The following is an 18,512-nucleotide window of genomic DNA, read 5'->3' as shown; positions in this document are numbered from 1 at the left end:
AATGTTGTAGCACATGGTTTGGTGCTTCTGAAAATTTAATTACAGATCTGAAATCTGAGCTTCTGCGTGGTCATTTATTGCTGGTTGGTACTTGTTTGTACCTTGGTCACTTGGGTGGCAGTTTGGGCCTGCATTTACTGGTTGTTTTGTCACATTTGGGTTGTTTTGTCACATTTACTGGTTGTTTTGTCACATTTGGGCTGAAAATCATGGCTGGCAGCAATGACAGCAGTAGACTGATGCACATAAAGAAGCTTGAAGGCACACATAACTTTGCACTTTGGCAAAAGCAGTGCTACAATATCCTGTTGCAAAAGAAGCAGGCAAAGCCGATCAAAACCAAAGGGGCAAAACCCGTAGACATGGAACACGACAATTGGGATGAGTTAAATGAGCTTGCACGCTCAACCATAGAGCTATCGATTTTTGATGCCTTGCTCTTCAACATTGAAGGTTTGGATTCTGCATATGCTATATGGACTAGACTGGAACAACTGTATGCACAAAAGAGTGTTGCAAGGAAAGTATATTGGCTGAAAAAGCTTATGGATTTGCGTATGAAAGAGGGTACAGCAATTCTACTCATGTGAGTGAGTCTAACTCCATTTTCAGCTAGCTGGTTGCCTTGAAGTTCATGATTGATGAGGAATTTAAGGCTACTTTCTTGCTTTGCACTCTACTAGAGAGTTGGGATACATTCAAGACTGCTATGAGCAATTCTAATGTGATCCTTTTGTATGCTGATGTAGAGAGTGCTCTACTTATGGAAGAGATGAATTGGCAGAACAATGTATCCAGTAAGTCTTCCAGTGCTTTGCATACTAGGAGCAGATCACAACAAAAGGGCAAATATGATGGCAAGGGATGCAATAAATCACGTGGCAAAGATGTTGAATGCCATCATTGTGGCAAGAAGGGTCACTTTAAACGTGATTACTACAAATGGAAAAAAGAGAAAGGAAAAGGTAAGAAGACAGATGATAGCAAGGAAGAGAAGAAGGGCAGTCAACCTAAGAATAGTGTCAAAATTGAAGAGGTGAATGTAGTCACTCATGAAAGTGACAGTGGGTGTGATGTACTCTTTGTCTCTTCACACTTTGGTGCAAATGCTTTACTTGCAGATACAGATGATGACATGCATACCTGGATTCTTGATTCAGGTGCTTCCTTTCATGTCACTCCTCATCTTGAGTGGTTTTCCACCTATACAGGGGGTCGACATGGTGTTGTCCATCTTGGGGACAACTATGCATGTGAGATTGCAGGTATTGGCAGTGTGCAATTACAATTTCAGCATGGCTCTATCTTTACACTTTAGCATATACAGCATGTACCTCAGCCCATGCGAATACTCAAAGATAGATCGAAAAGCTTACTCTATCTATCTCAGCAGGAGTATATCTCCAAAGTTTTGCAGCATTTCAATATGGAGGGGGGGAAACAATTGGGGTTCCATTGCCTCCATATGTGAAACTTAGTGCAGAGGACAGCCCTACATCTGATGATGAGAAGGCTGAAATGGCCAAGATACTATATGCTTCAGTTGTTGGCAGTTTGATGTATGCTATGGTTGCTACACGTCCTGACATTGCCTTTGCAATGGGAATGGTTAGCAAATACATTGCAACCCCTGGCAAGAAGCATTGGGATGCAGTGAAAGGTATTATGAGATACCTCAAAGGCACAAAGGAGTTATGCATCTGCTTTGGAAAGCAAAAGGCATCTGTTGTTGGCTTTACGGATGCAGACTATGCTGGTCATGCGGACTGGAGGAAGTCCACTTTTGAGTATGTATTTACTTTCACAGGAGAAGCAATCTCTTGGATCTCCAGACTACAAAAGTGTGTTGCATTGTCTACTACAAAGGCAGAGTATGTGGCTGCCACTAAGGCATGCAAGGAGGCTTTATGACTTTCAAGTCTAGTGGGAGAGCTTGGCATCACAAAGTTACATGTTCTCCATTGTGATAGTCAGAGTGCTATCATGCTAGCACAGAATCCTATCTTTCATGCAAAGACAAAGCACATACAAGTGAAGTACCACTTCATTAGAGATGTACTTGACAACAAAAGCATTGAGCTTATCAAAGTGCATACAGATGATAACCTTGCAGACCTTCTCACGAAGGGTCTTCCAGCAGAGCGGTTTGCTCATTGCCGATAGATGATGGGAGTTGGATAGATATATGTATTTCAGCTTTTTACTTACCACTTAGCTGATTTTTTTCTCCTCTTAAGGCACATTGCATTTAGGCGGGAGATTGTTGGGAATAAAGGCCTCGTGCCTTTTAAATGTGCTTGGATGTGAACATACCCTTAGCATTTATACTTACACATATATATCTATCTAAAAACCTAAAGGTACACACTCGTCATTGTACCTAAAAACGTGCTCACTCTCTACTCTACTCTCTCTCACTTTCTCTGGCTCTCACTGCGCATAACGTATGTCTGCTTCCATCTCCGTGACAAACCCGTCACTATACATCCATGCTGGAAGGAATACGAAGGCCTTGTCACCAAGTCGCGGCTGAACCTCCAAGGTCCCAATCTAGGTGGTACCTGAAGATCCTGGGTATCAATAGAAGAGATGACTAGTCAAAGACAGCCACCCCAAGAAAGTAGAGGATGGGTGAAGAACTTCATGGGGAGTAGGTTCCCCCTCTGCGGTGGGAGGTGGAGAGGCCCCCACTGAAGTCTAAGAAGAAGTAGATGCCCCCTCTGAGGACAAAGAAATAACATTCCCCTCTGAATCCCCCTCTGAAGTAGATAGGAAATCCAAAAACTCGTGGATCACGGACTCTGAAATGTCTGATGACAAAGGAAGTGCAACCAGTCGTGATCAAGAAGGTATTTGGGGTGCCGAAGAGCTCCCAAAGGTAGCCTCTCGAGCCTGAGTAGTCAAGGGTGGGGAAGAGTGGGACTTAGAATGAGCAAGAGGTGGGCAACAATCGCTATCTCTTAGTGAAGTAGACTGGGTAGCCGAAGAAGAGGAAGGAATCGAGCAACCACTGTCTCTCGAAGGAGCAAACTGACAAGGAGACGGTATTAAACAATCACTGTTTCTCGATGGAGCTGACTGCAGATCCGTAGATCGTGGAAGCCACTGTACCTAAAAATAAGTGGGAGAAGACTGCTGCTGGCATTGTGACGATCTCCAGGAGGTCGTAGCGCCAATCAATCCTCCATGTGCTTGAAAGGACTTGGTGCACATCGGATGTGTCTTATTGCCTTGACCATAGTACTCTGATAGCCGATGTAGAATGATCTCTGTGGCCCAGAAAGGAGAGGTGGCACAAGGAGTGCCTGGTGGAAGAGGCATATACTCTGGAGTAGTGGGGATCAAAGGTCGAAGTCGACAAGCATCAATGGTGTGTCCAATGATGCCATAGTAGAAGCACCCAGTAGTCTAGACATCTGTTGGTAAAGAAGCCATGGATACCAGTGTGCCTTGCTAAAGAAGGAAGAGGTCAACCACCATGAACCACGAACCGCAATGTCCGCCTCAAGGGGTGTGAGGGCAATGTGAAGGGCTGAAAGTGAGCTGCCAGTGGAAGGAGGATGTGCCCAGCAGTAAGAGGCTACAACTAGTAGAAAAACCCAGGTGAGGAGAGAGAAAGACTAAAAACGCAGGCAGTAGGAGAGAGAAATACTGAAAACGCAGCAGGCAGGACAGCCTGCAGAAGAGAGAAAGACTGAAAACGTAGGAAGTAAGACTGTGATGATGTGGCAGGCTGTACGGCAACAGGTCTACACACGAACAGTAGTCGCCTAACTGAAATCAGCTCCAAACTGCGTGAAGAGGGCTGGAAATCAGACTCCAACTGATGAAGACAGCAATGGATAGCTTCAGCTGAAATGTCCTCCACGAATGGGGTATGGGCAGCAAGCTGAAACACCTTGTTAAGCGACTAAAAAGATGAAGTCAAATTCTAGAGGAATGCAGTACAACACTCAAAGGGCACGAGACCTTTTTTTCCTCCCAGCCTTGCCTAGTTATTGCTAGCAACTCTCATCGTGATCCGATTGCCAGCCGTCACTTGTTGGTGAGTCCTATTCCTGGACTCTCTTTAATTCTAGGCTCCCCTAAACCCCGTTCGGGCACCCAAGGCCCCCGAACGGTCATCCCTCGTGCATGTTTCCCGTAATTTACCTTATTAATATAACATTTCCTTCCCCTTAAGGATCGGTTTCGTCCTTGAAAATGATACTTGAAAGGTCTAACTGTAAATTGGGAACCTTTTCTTTAAGGTACTTACTCGCTCCCATGTTGAGCTTTCTTCTGAACAATCTTTCCACTTAACCAAACATTCTTGATAAATAGTATTCCTTGTTCGTCTGTTACGAACATTTAATATTCTTTCTGGTTCATGTGGATTAGATTGGTCATCTAATAGCTCCTCAATGTTATCATTTAAGATTAGATTATCCAAATCACCCAGCTTCTTCCTTAACTTACTTACATGAAAAACTCGATGTATTTTACTACCAGCAGGTAGTTGGAGCTTGTAAGCCAGTTCTCCCATCTTTTTAAGTATTGTGAAAGGACCACAATACCTAGGTGAAAGCTTTGGACATTGTCCCATTTTCATGGTTTTGGTTTGTTCAGGCACCTTAAGATAGACCAATTCTCCTTCTTCAAAGGAGATGTCTCTTCGGTGACGATCTGCATATGCTCTAGCTCGATTTTGAGCTTTTTTAATATTTTTTTGAGCAAATTTTAACATACTATTCATATCCTCCAAAAAATCATTGGCTGCCTGAACCTTTTCCTTATGCAGGAGCTCTGGGCTGAAACCCATACATTAACATAAATGGACTATATCCAGTGGAAGAGTGCTTGGCACTATTATATGCAAACTCTGCTATCGGTAGATACTCTTCCCAATTAGTTTGCCTTTTGCTTACATATGCCCTAAGCATATCTTCAAGGATTTGGTTAACCCTTTCAGTTTGCCCATCAGTTTGCGGGTGATCCGCCGTACTCATGCTAAGTTTAGTATCCAACTTCCTAAATACCGCACGTGACTATCAAATTTTCTATCCCGATCTGAAACTATATTTGCTGGAAGGCCATACAATCAGTATATGTTCTCTACGAACAATCTAGCCAATTCTGGTGTTTTAACATCAGTTGAAGTTGGAATGAACCTAGCCATTTTGGTTAATCTATCCACAATCACCCACACAGAGTCGTGCCCCCTCTGTGTTCTGGGTAAAGCAACAATAAAATCCATGGAGATACTCTCCCATTTTCTTGAAGGAAACTCTAGTGGATGGAGAAGTCCCCCCATTTTCAATCTTTCAGCTTTATTAACCTGGCATTTATTACATTTGACCACATAGTCAAGAACATCCTTATTCATTCCAGGCCAATAGAATTGCCTTTTAATAAGACTATAAGTCTTATTAACTCCTAGATGTCCCGCGCTAGAGGTATCATGACACTCAAAGAGTATCTGGCGCCTTATTTCTTTATCTTTCGGGACACATATCCTACCCTTGTAGAGTAAATAACCATTATCAATGGTAAATTTCTTCCACTTGAATCCGGTTTGAGCAACCCCTGATGCTCCATTTCCTTGTTGAACATCCTCAGATATTCCTTCCTCAGTAGAAGCACTTTCATTTGGATCCCCATTTCTTATTACTTCCCATATATTGGAATATGCCGGATCAACCTGGCATTTCCCTTTTAAAGATTCAAGCAAGTAGGAAGAGAACTAAGTAAAATTCAATTCATTTATGATGGGCATTCTGCTAAGTGCATCAGCTACTATATTATACTTTCCTTTTCTATATCTTATCTCATAGTCGAACTCTTGGAGGAGTTCAGCCCATCTGGCTTTACGCCCATGTAAATCCGGTTGATCATTAAGCCACTTAATGCTTTCATGATCCGATAAAATCAAAAGTTTGGCACCGTACAAATAGGGCCTCCATTTCTTCATTGCATCTACTATTGCATATAGCTCCCTCTCATAAACAAAATAATTCTGTTTTGCACGGTCCAATTTCTTGCTTTCAAAAGCAACTGGTCGACCTTCTTGTAATAAGACCGCGCCTATCGCCTTATCACTGGCATCAGCTTCAACCACAAATGGTTTATTGGGATCCACAATTAATAGTACTGGAGCTGTAGCAATAGCTACCTTAAGTTTTTGAAAACTTTCATTTTGGTCTGTTCCCCAATTAAAACTTTTTCCTTTCCCTTTAAGTTGGTCTGTCATTGGAACAGCTATTTTGGCATAATCTCGTATGAATCTACGATAAAATCCAGATAAACCTAGGAAGATCTGCAGCTCTTCCAGGTTCCTTGGAGATGGCCATTCAATAATTACCCTTACTTTTTCTGGATCCATGTTGATTCCCTCTTTCGAGATAATATGCCCCAAATATTTGACCTCTTGTGCAAAGAATTCACATTTAGTTTTCTTCGCATAAAGGGAATGTGTTCTTAACAGTTGGAATACTAATTGTAAGTGTTCCAAATGTTCTTCTCTTGATTTACTAAAGATCAAGATATCATCCAAAAAGACTACTACAAAATGTCCTAGATAGGGCCGTAACACACTATTCATCAGCTTCATAAAGGTAGCTGGTGCATTAGTAAGGCCAAAAGGCATCACCAAAAAATCATAATGCCCATATCTAGTGCGAAATGCTGTCTTAGGAACATCTTGTGCCTTAATTCTTACTTGGTGATAGCCTGATCTTAAATCTATCTTTGTGAAGAATTTTGCCCCTTGTAATTGATCAAAAAGATCTTCCATTCTGGGCATAGAAATTTTATTCTTCACCGTTATTTTATTAAGTGCTCTATAATCAACACAAAGTCGCATAGAACCATCTTTTTTCTTTACTAATAAAATTGACGAAGCCCAAGGTGAATTACTGGGTTGTGTAAATCCTTTATCAAGGTAATCCTTAATTTGTCTTTCAACTTCTTGGTGCTGTGTTTCACTTAACTTATACGGTGGTTTAGAAATAGGGTGTGTATCCTTATTTGTGTCAATTGGGTGATTTATCTCACCCCTATCTGGTGGAAGGCCACTAGGTAAATCAGAAGGAAACACATCTTTAAATTCATCTAACAAACTACTTAATTCATTATTTACATTCAACTCACAAACATAAGAAAATTGTTGCTTTATATTACAGAAAGTAAAAGTGTTTTGTACAGGAAGAGACCATAACATATATACCTCACAAGCTTCCTTCTTTATCAACTTCTGAACCTCAGTGGAACACAACAAAGAATTATCAGATACTTCATGTTCACCTTGAATGACAAAAGTCTTACCATCCCTTTCAAATTCCAGTGTATTATGATGATAACTACGTTTTAAGGATGGTTCCAATCCCCATAGTCACTCCCTCCCTAGAGCAATATCAGCTCTTTCCATGTTCATAATTTGGAAATCAAGTTTATCTTTATATCCTTGAATCTCGATTTCCAAATTGGATACCATTGTATCCCATATTTTATTATCTTGACCTTGCATCATACGAACAACATATTGATGCCCACTCTTTTGTTAAGGAAGTTTCAATTTTTTGACAAGTGCATAATTTATAAAATTATGTGTAGCAGATTCATCAATCATGACTCTAACCCGCTTTCCAGCTATCAATCCATGCACTCTAAAACTAAATCATGTGGCCCAAAGGTAGGCTGCCACATAGAAGTTGACATACAACACTTGTGTTGTACATCCATATGCAAGACCTCTAAAGATTTATACCTTTCATGCCCCTTTAATTCTAAGGTCTGCACTACATGGATTTGTTTTTCTTTTCTCTTGTCCTTGTCCTTATCCTTTCCTTTGTCTTCCCTCTTTTTCCTTTGAGGGCAATTCCTAGCAGCATGGTTAGGGGATAGGCAATTGAAACACAGCTTTTCTTTTTTGGCCTTATCAAAGTCGTCTAGACTTCACTTTGGCCTTACATATTGTTTCTTTTCAAAAGGTTTTGAGGTTTCCAATTCCTTAGACTTGGGCTCCGTATCAGTGAGACTAGTGAGTGTACCTGGACGCGTACTATCTTCATTGATTAATGCAAATTTAATTGCCTCTTCCAGCGTCTTAGGTGAACTCCTTTTTACTTCCTTTTTACAGGCCTTATCTAGTCCCCTAATGAATCCTCTTGTCTTTTGAAATTCATCAATTCCTTCCAATTAGAGGATTATCTCACGATATTCCTCCAAATATGTCAGCAGGGGTCTTCCCTTTTGTCTGACATGATCCCAATCTTCCCAGTTTCTTTCCATTTCATTTTCAGAAAGGAATTCTTTCAAAAAGACGGATTCAAATTGAGCCCAAGTTTCAGGTATTTTATTTGCCTCCTTTAAAGTTCGCCACCATTTATACGCTTTGGGCCCCAAAGTTAAACTAGCCTCCAATGCTTGGAGATGTGGTGGAGTATTTTTAAATTTATGTAAATCTTCCCATTTTTGGAGAAAATTAAAGATTGTATCTTTATTTCTATCTTTTTCCTCCCCGTGAAACTGAGGGGGTTTCATATCTTTTAGAACTGGATTATCCCTCAACTTGTGGTGGGGTTCCTTAGGATCTCGCATAGTCACATCCAAATCTTTCGATGAAGATGGGATATCCGAGGTTTCTATCTTATTTTTATCCCTTTCTAGTAGTAAAGTTAATTGAGATTTTATTTCGGTGAGTGTTTGAGTTAAAATTTCCATTTGAACCCCCTGAGCCTACACACGAGCAGTAAGATCATCAAATTGTTCTCATGTAGCAAAGAATTCTTCCCACTGTTCTTCTTGCATCTCCATTTCATGGGGATCTACCATAGGGTGGTCCCCAAAACTACAACCTTCCATTACTCCCTCTTTCCCTTTTTCTGCCATTAATACACTGGAATTGGAAAGCAAAGATAAGAAATTTGCATGCAAAGTAAAGTACTTCCCTGGTTAAAATGACAGGGCAACTGTTGCTGATTTTATTAATAAGCCCAAAGAGTAAGAAACAATTTTTGTCTTCCCGGACTAAACCAGTCACGCTGGAAATGAAGTTCTTTGGCAGAAACGGAACAATCACGTGAACCACCAGTATATCTTCCATGTATAAAACGGGTCTGGCTGACGTCAGTCAACTGGTAACGAATTTAACTCCTGGCTTCAGTCGAATGGAGACGAATTTGTTGTAAAACTGCTCTTCGAAGACAGCCGTGTGACGTGTAGGACTTGAAGTACCATCTCACGCTTTACGTTACGACTTACAGCAGTCGCCTCACACGTTTCGTCTCCCTGTTGCGTGTCATACTTTTCGTGACGTCACAGGACCACGGCTTGCAACTTCCTGCAGCGACTTTAAACGACTGACGGATGACGTGTCCATCAAATCGCCTGGCCCTTGCACTTAATCACCTGACCCTCGAAAACGCTTGGAAAAGACTTCGTGAATAACTAGCAAGATCAGGACCCGAAGACTCCAGCAAGATGCGATGGCAGCTCTGATACCAATGTTAAGCAACTGAAAAGATGAAGCCAAATTCTAGAGGAATACAGTACAACACTCAAAGGGCATGAGATCTTTTTTTCCTCCCAGCCTTGCCTAGTTATTGCTAGCAACTCTCATCGTGATCCAATTGCCAGCCGTCACTTTGTTGGTGAGTCCCACTATTCCTGGACTCTCTTTAATTCTAGGCTCCCCTAAACCCCGTTCGGGCGCCCAAGGCCCCCGGATGGTCATCCCTCGTGCCTGTTTCCTGTAATTTACCTTATTAATATAACACACCTGAAATCTGCAAAAACGAGATTTTGATGCAGCGGAAGAAAAAGAGAAGTAGATGCCGAACCCGCCACCGGTCCTTGCTTTCATTGGAGTGGAGGATTTTCGCTGCTAGGTGAGAAGATCCAGCTTTGATACCATGTCAAAAGATGACGTACTAGCGAGACAGTAGGGTTAGCGAGGAGAAACACGGAGTGAACTCGGCAAACATGGAGAAGAGAAGAGAAGAGAGAAGAAACTCTGATGAATGGAATGATAAAGACCTGAATCATGGAGTCAATGTGATACAAGGGAACAAGGGTGTCGTAGCACAAGGAAGATGATGAAGACAGCCACGAACCACGAACCACAATGTCCTCCTGAAGGGGTGTGAGGGTAGTGGAGAGGCTGGAGAGAAGAGGTGACGGACTGAATGAATCAGCCATAAGGAATGAATGAGAGAGTGGCCTATAAATAGGCACAGTCAGTCTAGGATGGCGCCTCTTTTTGGGGCTGCAAACCCTAAACGCAAACTGCGGGTGAAGGGTGAAGGGTTTCTCAACATACCCAAGCCGATTCTGGGTAGCAGCAGGTACTGAATAACCAGCCGGTTCACCGCTTTGGTCAAGATATCTACAAAATTATCTAATGATTGCACAAACTCTAGGCGAATAGTCCCTAGCTCAACCTGCTCTTTGGAAAAGTGGAAGTGGACTCCCATATGTCGTGTCCGTGGTGTGATGATCAGATTGCCCGCAGCAAGGGCAATGGCACTTTGATTGTCATAGTAGATAATAGTGGGAGAGTCACATGGAAAGTGAAGCGCAGCCGATAAACTCCTTGGATAGATGGTCTCGGTGGTGCCATCGAAGAGAGCTCGGTATGCAACCTCGGCCGTGGAAGCCACCACCGTCTTTGGCTTACGAGGCTGGACCAAGAAATGGAAGCCGTGCCCAAGGTAAAGAGGTAGCCGCCATGGAAACGCCACGTGTCAGGATCTCCTGCCCAATTAGAATCAATGTACCCTTGCAAACATAAACCAGAACCATATGTCAAGCCATAAGAATAAGTACATTGCAAATAATGCAACACACGAAGACATGCAATCCAATGTGACATCCTAGGTGCTGTGAAATACTGATTGAGTATGCTAACTGAGTAAGCTAAATTTGGCCTAGTGTGAATTAACCAAAGAAGTTTTCCTACAACAAAGCAATAGGTATATGACTCCATTCTGAGAGGGGGAGTTGATAGAGGTGAGCTGGTGGGAGATGCCATGCTTCTATAGAAACTCGGAAAACTCGTGGGAGATGAACTCACCACCGATATCACTCCTCATGCAACCGACACGACGACCAGCCTGATTATGAACCAGCAGCACCCAAGCAAAAAAATATATGAAAGCATCCTGACTTATGCTTAAGAAAGTACACCCACATGTATCTGGAATGATCATCCACTATCAAAAAGAAGTACAGCATGCCGTTCAAGGTGGCAGTGGATGTCGGCGCACAAAGATCAACATGAATCAATCTAAGAGACGCCTAAGCACAATGTGAGATTTGTTGAGGGAATGGGGTACAGTGCTGCATCCCGAGCTGACATGCTTTACAGACATCTCGAGCTAGCTTCAAGCGTGGAAGGCCCTTAACCAGCTCACGGCAAGACAACTCATAAAGAGAGTCATAACCAAGAGGTCCTAAGCGAAAATGCCAAAGGCGCTCATTGTTCGTAGGCTCCTGAGATGTGGCTAAGGCTTGGAAGCTATGGAACATAGAACCTTCAACTATCGGCTCGGTCAGAAAATGTGTCATGTGGTATAGGCCAGTAGGCTGTGTCTCATCGCGAGCAATCACTAAACCAATCTGAGAGTCAAGGACCTCGACTGTGGTTGCTGTAAAGAAGACTGCTCACCCCAACCGGCAAAGCTGTTGAACAGATAACAAGTTCACCCCAAGCTAAGAGACATGATATACATTATCCAGCGAAGCCAAATCCGGATCCTTGTCAGTGGCAAAACTAATGCAACCTTGAGCCTGAATCTTGACCAAGGAGTTGTTTCCTACTCGGACCCGTCCGACAACAGGGGCTCGAGAACGAGAAATCTCCACTATAGGAGTCATATGATGTGTAGCTCCATTGTCCACAATCCAAACAGGAGCTGCAGTGCTCGGCTGTAACGAGTGGGCCTCCGCAGTAACCTCATCAAGAAGCAACTCACAGATGTGGATGAGACTCGGATCCGATGTCTCTATGGAGACAATGTGGGCCTTTGCGGGCCAATCAGCCAAGCCCTCTGGAGTTGAGAACGTTGTCGATTCAGATGGCTGAGCGGTGACAGTATGAGTCTGACCTTTAAACTGCCCCTTGCCATCACCCTGCCTCCCCTGCTGGGGGTTGCTCGACTGAGGGGTGGAGGTTTGAGACTTCAGTTTTGGTGTTGTGCCTCTTGCCTTTAATCGATACTCATCGTCAAAATGGCCAGTCTTTTGACAATGTTAACAATATCTATTCTTCTTAGATACATTCTGCCACCCAAGTTTGAGAGATAGGGATGTTTCTTGTGATTTCCCGAATGGATTTTGCTTTTGATTTTAATTTTGAGTGGAGATTTAGTTTTATTTTCCCTTCCCTTGTTGCCCTTTTTGAGAATGAGTAATAAGAGTCCCCTCTGAAGAGAAATTCATATGAAACTGATCGAACAACCGTGCGTAACGTAACAGCTGACACTCGAATTCATAGAATATAGGCATGGTAGGTTTTTAAACTATGCCTTCCACAAAATGGAAGTATTTCCTGGGGATTTGTTTAGAAACAATGTGACCTGATCGTCAGAGAACTTAGCAGTCCCCATAGTGAAGAATTCAGCGAGGAGACGCCAATACTCAGTCAACTTGACTTTCAAGTCATCCCGGTCAGTGATTTTGAAAAACTAAAACTCATGGTCAAGATTAATATGATGGGTTCTATCCCGAGCCGCATAGCGGTCAGTCAAGTATGCCCATCGCTCTGACGTTAAGTCAAAATGCTGAAGTTGAGAATGAAACTCAGGCAATAAGCCGTGCATCAACTCGACAATAGCGGAGGCATTCCTAGCCTTCCATGAGCGGACAACCTTGTATGGAACAAGTGCGGAATCGGGTTTGACCCATTAAAATGAGTTTTGTCATTAAATTCATGCTTGGCAAAAGATAAGCTAGAACCATGAGGTGTCGTGTAGGTAGGGTAAGATGGATGTGGGGGATAAGATTGTGGAGGATAAGTGTCACGAGGACGTGAAAGTTTGATGCTTTGCTTATATTTAATTGACATTTGATTAAAGGATTAATCAAATGTGCAATTAAAAGATGCGCATGTGTTGCACATGTGAGGTGCAAGCTACTTTTTCACGATTGAAGGACGAAGGACCCTGTGAAAAAGATCGGTGTCAAAGGCAAAAGTTGTAACAAGTTACACTTGTTAGATTCTAGGTAAATAGGTGAATTTTGATGTCAGTTTGCCCCTAGGACCATTAATTGGCCATTAAGTGTCAATGGTGACACTAGGGACTAGGCATTAATTAATGGATTAATGCTTGTCCAAGGGTCAATTAAAACATGGGACCACTTTGGGTTGCAAATGGCCTAGCCAATTAATTTTTGGATCGGCAAGGTCAATTTTTTGGGCATGGATTAAGGGTTGAATTAATTTTCAGAATTAATTAATTCTGACAATTAATTAAATGGCTGGAAATTACTGAAAATAGATTAAGAAAGCTACCACTTGGCAAAACTTTCCCATGCAAGTGGAGGAAAGGCTAAATAGGGCTGAAGGGAGAGGGAAATCTCGTTTTTTCATTTTGGAGCTGTTGGGAAGAGGTGTTGGACTGTGGCTGCCAGCTTTTGGGGCCATTTCCCAGTCATTGGAGACCATTTTGGTGATGGAGATTGCATATTCTTGACCCTGGAAAGTTGGCAATTGCTGCTGATGCACTTTCTCCTGAAGATCACAGTCTCTAATGCTCCTATTGTTGTTGGTGCATCCGTTTGGGGCTGGAACAGCAGGGCAGCAGCTGATTTTGATCAATTCTTCGCGACAAATGTCAGAATTTTCTCTCTATAGCATTTTCTCATCTCCTTCAGCCTATGCTCAGCCATTCTCAGCAATTCTCAGCCATTTGGAGAAGATTTCAGTCATTTTTTGGTGGGTTGATGTGTAATTTCTATAGTAAACCCTAATTTGCAGCAGAAATTAGGATTTAGTAACCACCTTGGGATCCATGCCAGAGATTAAAGGCTCAAGGGACTGAAATCAGCAGTTGATAATTGAAGATTATCAAGGGATTTCAGGAGCCGGCCCATCCCAAATTGATTTGGGGCAGCATTTGGCTAGCCAAGGGTTAAATTGGAGAAGAAGTCCTGGGTGAATCAAGGGGCAAATGACCCAAAAGCCTTGCTGATCATTTATGACAGCAAGAGCAATTGGTTAGCAGGAGGAGATTGAAGAATCTCAAGTTATACTCCTTTCAATTGAATGAAGCTAAAAAAATACTACAAAGGGCGCCAATTTTGGGGCCAACAGGGTGTCTACTGTCCAAGAATGTTATGGTAAAGTGTGTATTTCATTTTATGTGCATTTATTTATTGATGTAATTAACTCTTAAATCAGGTTATCACCACCCATTCCAAGAAGGAAGGCTGGTTTCAATAAGATGGTGGAGCTGGATGTGTCTGATAAGGAGGAGGGGGAAAAGATGGGTAGGCAAAAGTAGGTTGTGAGTGTCCAATGAGTGCCGATTGAGGCGGAGGCACTGGAACATCAATGTTTCCATAAGGTGCCAGTGTAGGTGGAGGCACTAGGACACGGAAGCCCTATCCAAAGTGAGGCTAGGGCATAGCAATATGACTAGAAGATCCACTAGGTAAAGCCATGAAGGCAAGCTATGGAGTCAACTGATCCACACTCGCGAGAGACTGGGGGGGATACCCAGGCTGCAATGATCCTGAAAGAGTGTGTAAAGTAGGTGGAACACCACCCGGCAAAGGTAAGGATGAGGTCCTAAAGGATATGCCTATATTTCCATAACCCCCCGGTGTGATGTGCGGTGCGACATAAGGTGTCTGAAATGAAAAAGTGAATGGTGTGAATGGAAGTGGAGAAGCAACGGATGAATGTGGTGAAATGGGTGGGTTTTGAAAATGAGATATATGGTTGCAAATACATTTTGTTCATTTTTATTATTTAATGATTAGAAATAAAAATGTGAAGATGATGATGCACTATACAATGAAGAAAAAGCAACACCAAATTCATTCTAGTTTTGTGAAGTACACGGAAAAGAAGGAAGGGTAGAAGAAGAGGTACCTGGCTTTTTCTTATAATCCCCACAACATGTATTAACATGCAGAAATTGGTCCTCAAGAGGACATTTTCTGTAGTCAACAAACTGAACTATTTCTTCCACATGATCTCTACCATAATATTGTGAAGTAGAAGAGGTAAAAGAAGAAGGAACAAAAGACGAATCTAAAGTACTTTGCACTAGAGTGGACGGAAGAGGATGAAAGAAAGAAACATACTCCGGGTCTTGTTCTCCAAGAGGGCAGCCCATCCCTGATGGACGTCTCGACGGCCTATAACATCATCATATTTACGTGCAACATCTAAAGAGAGAAATTCATACATACCTTCATTTAGAAGCTTTTCTAGAAGAGTAATCCTTCAATCGAGCTCCTCGATCTTCTTTCTCTACAAGCTATGATCAGCTTGTATTCTTCAGAGATCAGCTTGCCTAGCTTTTCTTCCACGTAATTAGAAGTGTCTTCCACCATGTCGCAACTTTGTGGAGCAAGCTGATCGGCCCACTCTCGCTCGGTTCTCAGCATAGTTGGTTTTGGAGACTGAATTGATGTTGTTGTGTTCGAAGTCATTTCAACCTATTGTAGTTCTTGCTTCTTGTGTAGAGCTTTCAGATCAAAGGCCTAGGTTTCTCAGAGAGTACCAAGCTCTGATACCATGTAAAGAAATGCCCTAACACAGAAACATAAACACAAACCGTACGACAAAGCACAGATTAATAAAAAAACACAGTTAGGGTTAGAGTAACTCAGAGACAATGAAAACAATAAATAAATGAAGTGATATAACTATTGAATAATACGATACTCATGCAATAAGCACACTATGTAGTGAATGAATGCTGAACCTCAAACTCCTGTATCTCAAGGATCAGGACAAGGGTAATGAGCTCGAGAGTGTGTCATACTCTGAATGGATCCCGAATCGTAGCAAGGCAACCTCTGAATGTCAAACACCAACAAACGCAGCAATGAGACGCTGGATTTGATGCAAACAACAATGAGGAGAGAGAAAGACTAAAAACGCAGATAGCATGTGAGAGAAAGACTAAAAACGCAAGCAAGACAACCTGCAGGAGAGAGAAAGACAAAAAACGTAGGCAGGACAGCTTGCAAGAGAGAAAGACCAAAAACGCAGGTAACAGGACTATGATAACATAGCAGATTGTACGGTAGCAAGTCTACACAGGATTAACAATTGCCTGGCTAGAATCAGCTCTAAACTGCGTAAAGAGGACTAGAAATCAAGCGCCAACTGATGGAGACAACAATGGACAGCTTCAGCTAAGATATCCTCCACGAACGGGATGTGGACAACAAGCTGAAACACCTGAAATGTGCAAAAACGAGATTGAAAAAGAGTAGAGGGCTGGCTGTCTATTTATAGAAAATTAGGGTTCTAGATCCTCTTTCACTTAACTCTCAATCCGCTCTTCATTTTAGGGTTTTAGCTAAAATAAGCCTAAAATAAACATATTTTGAGAGTGGCTAAGTGCATTTCTTAGCGCAACACCTCCATCATTTGGCGTCATCATTATCCACCTGTCATCAACATTTGGGCTGCTCTCCCTACGTTTGACAGCTCCAGCACTCTGTGTTTTGTTGCCCAAGTCACTCCTCGGCATCAGAGAATTGCGGTTTGCTCTTTCGACAATTGGTGATCATCTTCCACATCCCTAACGACATCAAATGACTACAGTTCACTCCCTCAACAGTTATCTTTTACCTTCCAAGTGATTACTTTGATAGCCCATTGCCCGGAGGACTACGTTTAGATCCCTTCACTATGCAAATTTCCCAAAGGTGTTGTCGCCTGATCCATACAAGACAATGTAGTTATCTTCTAAGCTTTAGCTCTGCTATGTCAGCTTTTCTTCTCATAGCATGATTTAGTGCATCATCACCATCTTCTTCTTATATTTCTAAGTTTCTTTTCTCTCTCAATGTTTGCCATACACACTCTATGTTACTCCCCACAAACCCTATTGTCTCTCTACACCATCACTTATTTTGACATGGTATCAGAGCATACTTGTTCAAGAGCTGGAGCCCACATTAGACCCACACCTTGCTCTTACTTATCCAAAGATGTCCACAACTGGGCGAACATGACACTGTCTACATTCTTGTGCAAGCTTATATCCTCTTTGCTCTTTTGCATGAACTATACACTAGTATCCAACTAAACCAATGATAGGGGGTCATTTTAAGATGTGGTTGCTAAGAAGAAGGGAAGAAGACCAAGAATGAGGAGAAGGACATGGAGAAGGGGCCAACCACCCAGCAAAAGAAGCACTACCCCCTTCATCCATTAGCATGTCATAAAGCACATGTAGGAGATAGATCTCCATTTAAGTATCATGATGAATGGTTACTCTCTACAAACACTATGTGCACTGTTAGGGTTATTTCTCTCATATTGCCATCGCATCACCTACCATTGCATCTATGGCTTCTTATAGGATTCATATGCGTGCGTCTTTGAAAAGTCCCCTGTCAGCAAATCCAACAAATGTGACACAAAGAGAGAACATCCACAATCGCTCCCCTGTCAGCAAATCCAACAAATGTGACACAAAAGAGAGAACATCCACAATATCAATATTGATGTACAGTCCTATCACAATTCCAAGTGGCATTCCCAATCACGTCATCAGAAAGCCAAAGAAGTTGCAGAACTAAAACCAAGCATGTGCCGGAGTATTGTCCTCTGCTGGTGTTTATTTCTCTTGTGCTAAATTTGATGGTTGATAAGGAAAGAATCAAAGTCTAGATCCCCTATAGCCTACCCTACCCTCGCGGGGTAATTGGTAACAAATCAGGTGTTAAGAAATTTACAACACTGTAATCGGTTTACAACTGACTGTTTAAATACATCGTGTGTTCTTCTCTCTTGTTTTTGCTGTAATATCATGCTTGAGACACTGTTGGGCTGTAAGAGTACCTGTCTCTGTGGGCATTCTGCGGGAAGGTAAAGAGCAGGAGGACCTGAAAGCTTCGATGTGGTCCTTGCATTTGGAGACGTCACCATCAAATTCTTCCAAGCATTTCTTCAAGGCTTCCACCTCGCAGGGCGATGGCTGCTTCGCCTGCCGTTGTTGCTCTTTCATAATTAACAAAAGAGATGTAAAGAAGGAGAGAGAGGAAGAAGGGGGTGTCGGGGCGGGGCGGGGGGCAGAGAGAGAGACAGAAAGAGAAAATATGTAAAGTTCTTGTGTGGAACGTTAATCGAGATAAGATATAGAGTGATGCCAAAAAGGTCTTCGTATCGAAAGGTATATATAATATAACATAATAAAGAGTAATGGATTGGAGAAGTTTAATTAAAAGAATTTTACTTTGTTAGGTGTAAAAAGTATGAGTGGGCATAAGATCAATTAGCATTCTTTCACATACAAGGAATAAAATGTTATGGAATTATGTTTAACATGGGTTTTTATTGGAAT

General features: G+C 42.2%; 1 long non-coding RNA gene across 2 annotated transcripts in view; it reads right to left on the bottom strand.

The window, feature by feature from the left end:
• Positions 1-18,258, bottom strand: part of LOC148030586 (uncharacterized) — a 69,664-nt gene extending 51,406 nt beyond the window's left edge. For both annotated transcript variants that reach the window (XR_015692235.1, XR_015692236.1), the window contains exon 1: positions 18,011-18,258. This is a non-coding gene — a long non-coding RNA (uncharacterized LOC148030586). The remainder of the gene's footprint in view (positions 1-18,010) is intronic.
• Between the last annotated feature and the right edge of the window lie 254 nt (positions 18,259-18,512).

The sequence above is a fragment of the Lygodium microphyllum genome, chromosome 10 (genome assembly GCF_053477565.2).
Source record: "Lygodium microphyllum isolate KBCC chromosome 10, Lygodium_microphyllum_v1.1.10, whole genome shotgun sequence".
Classification (NCBI taxonomy): domain Eukaryota; kingdom Viridiplantae; phylum Streptophyta; class Polypodiopsida; order Schizaeales; family Lygodiaceae; genus Lygodium; species Lygodium microphyllum.
Note: the sequence above shows the minus strand (reverse complement) of the source record. Positions and strands in the feature narration are given on the sequence as shown.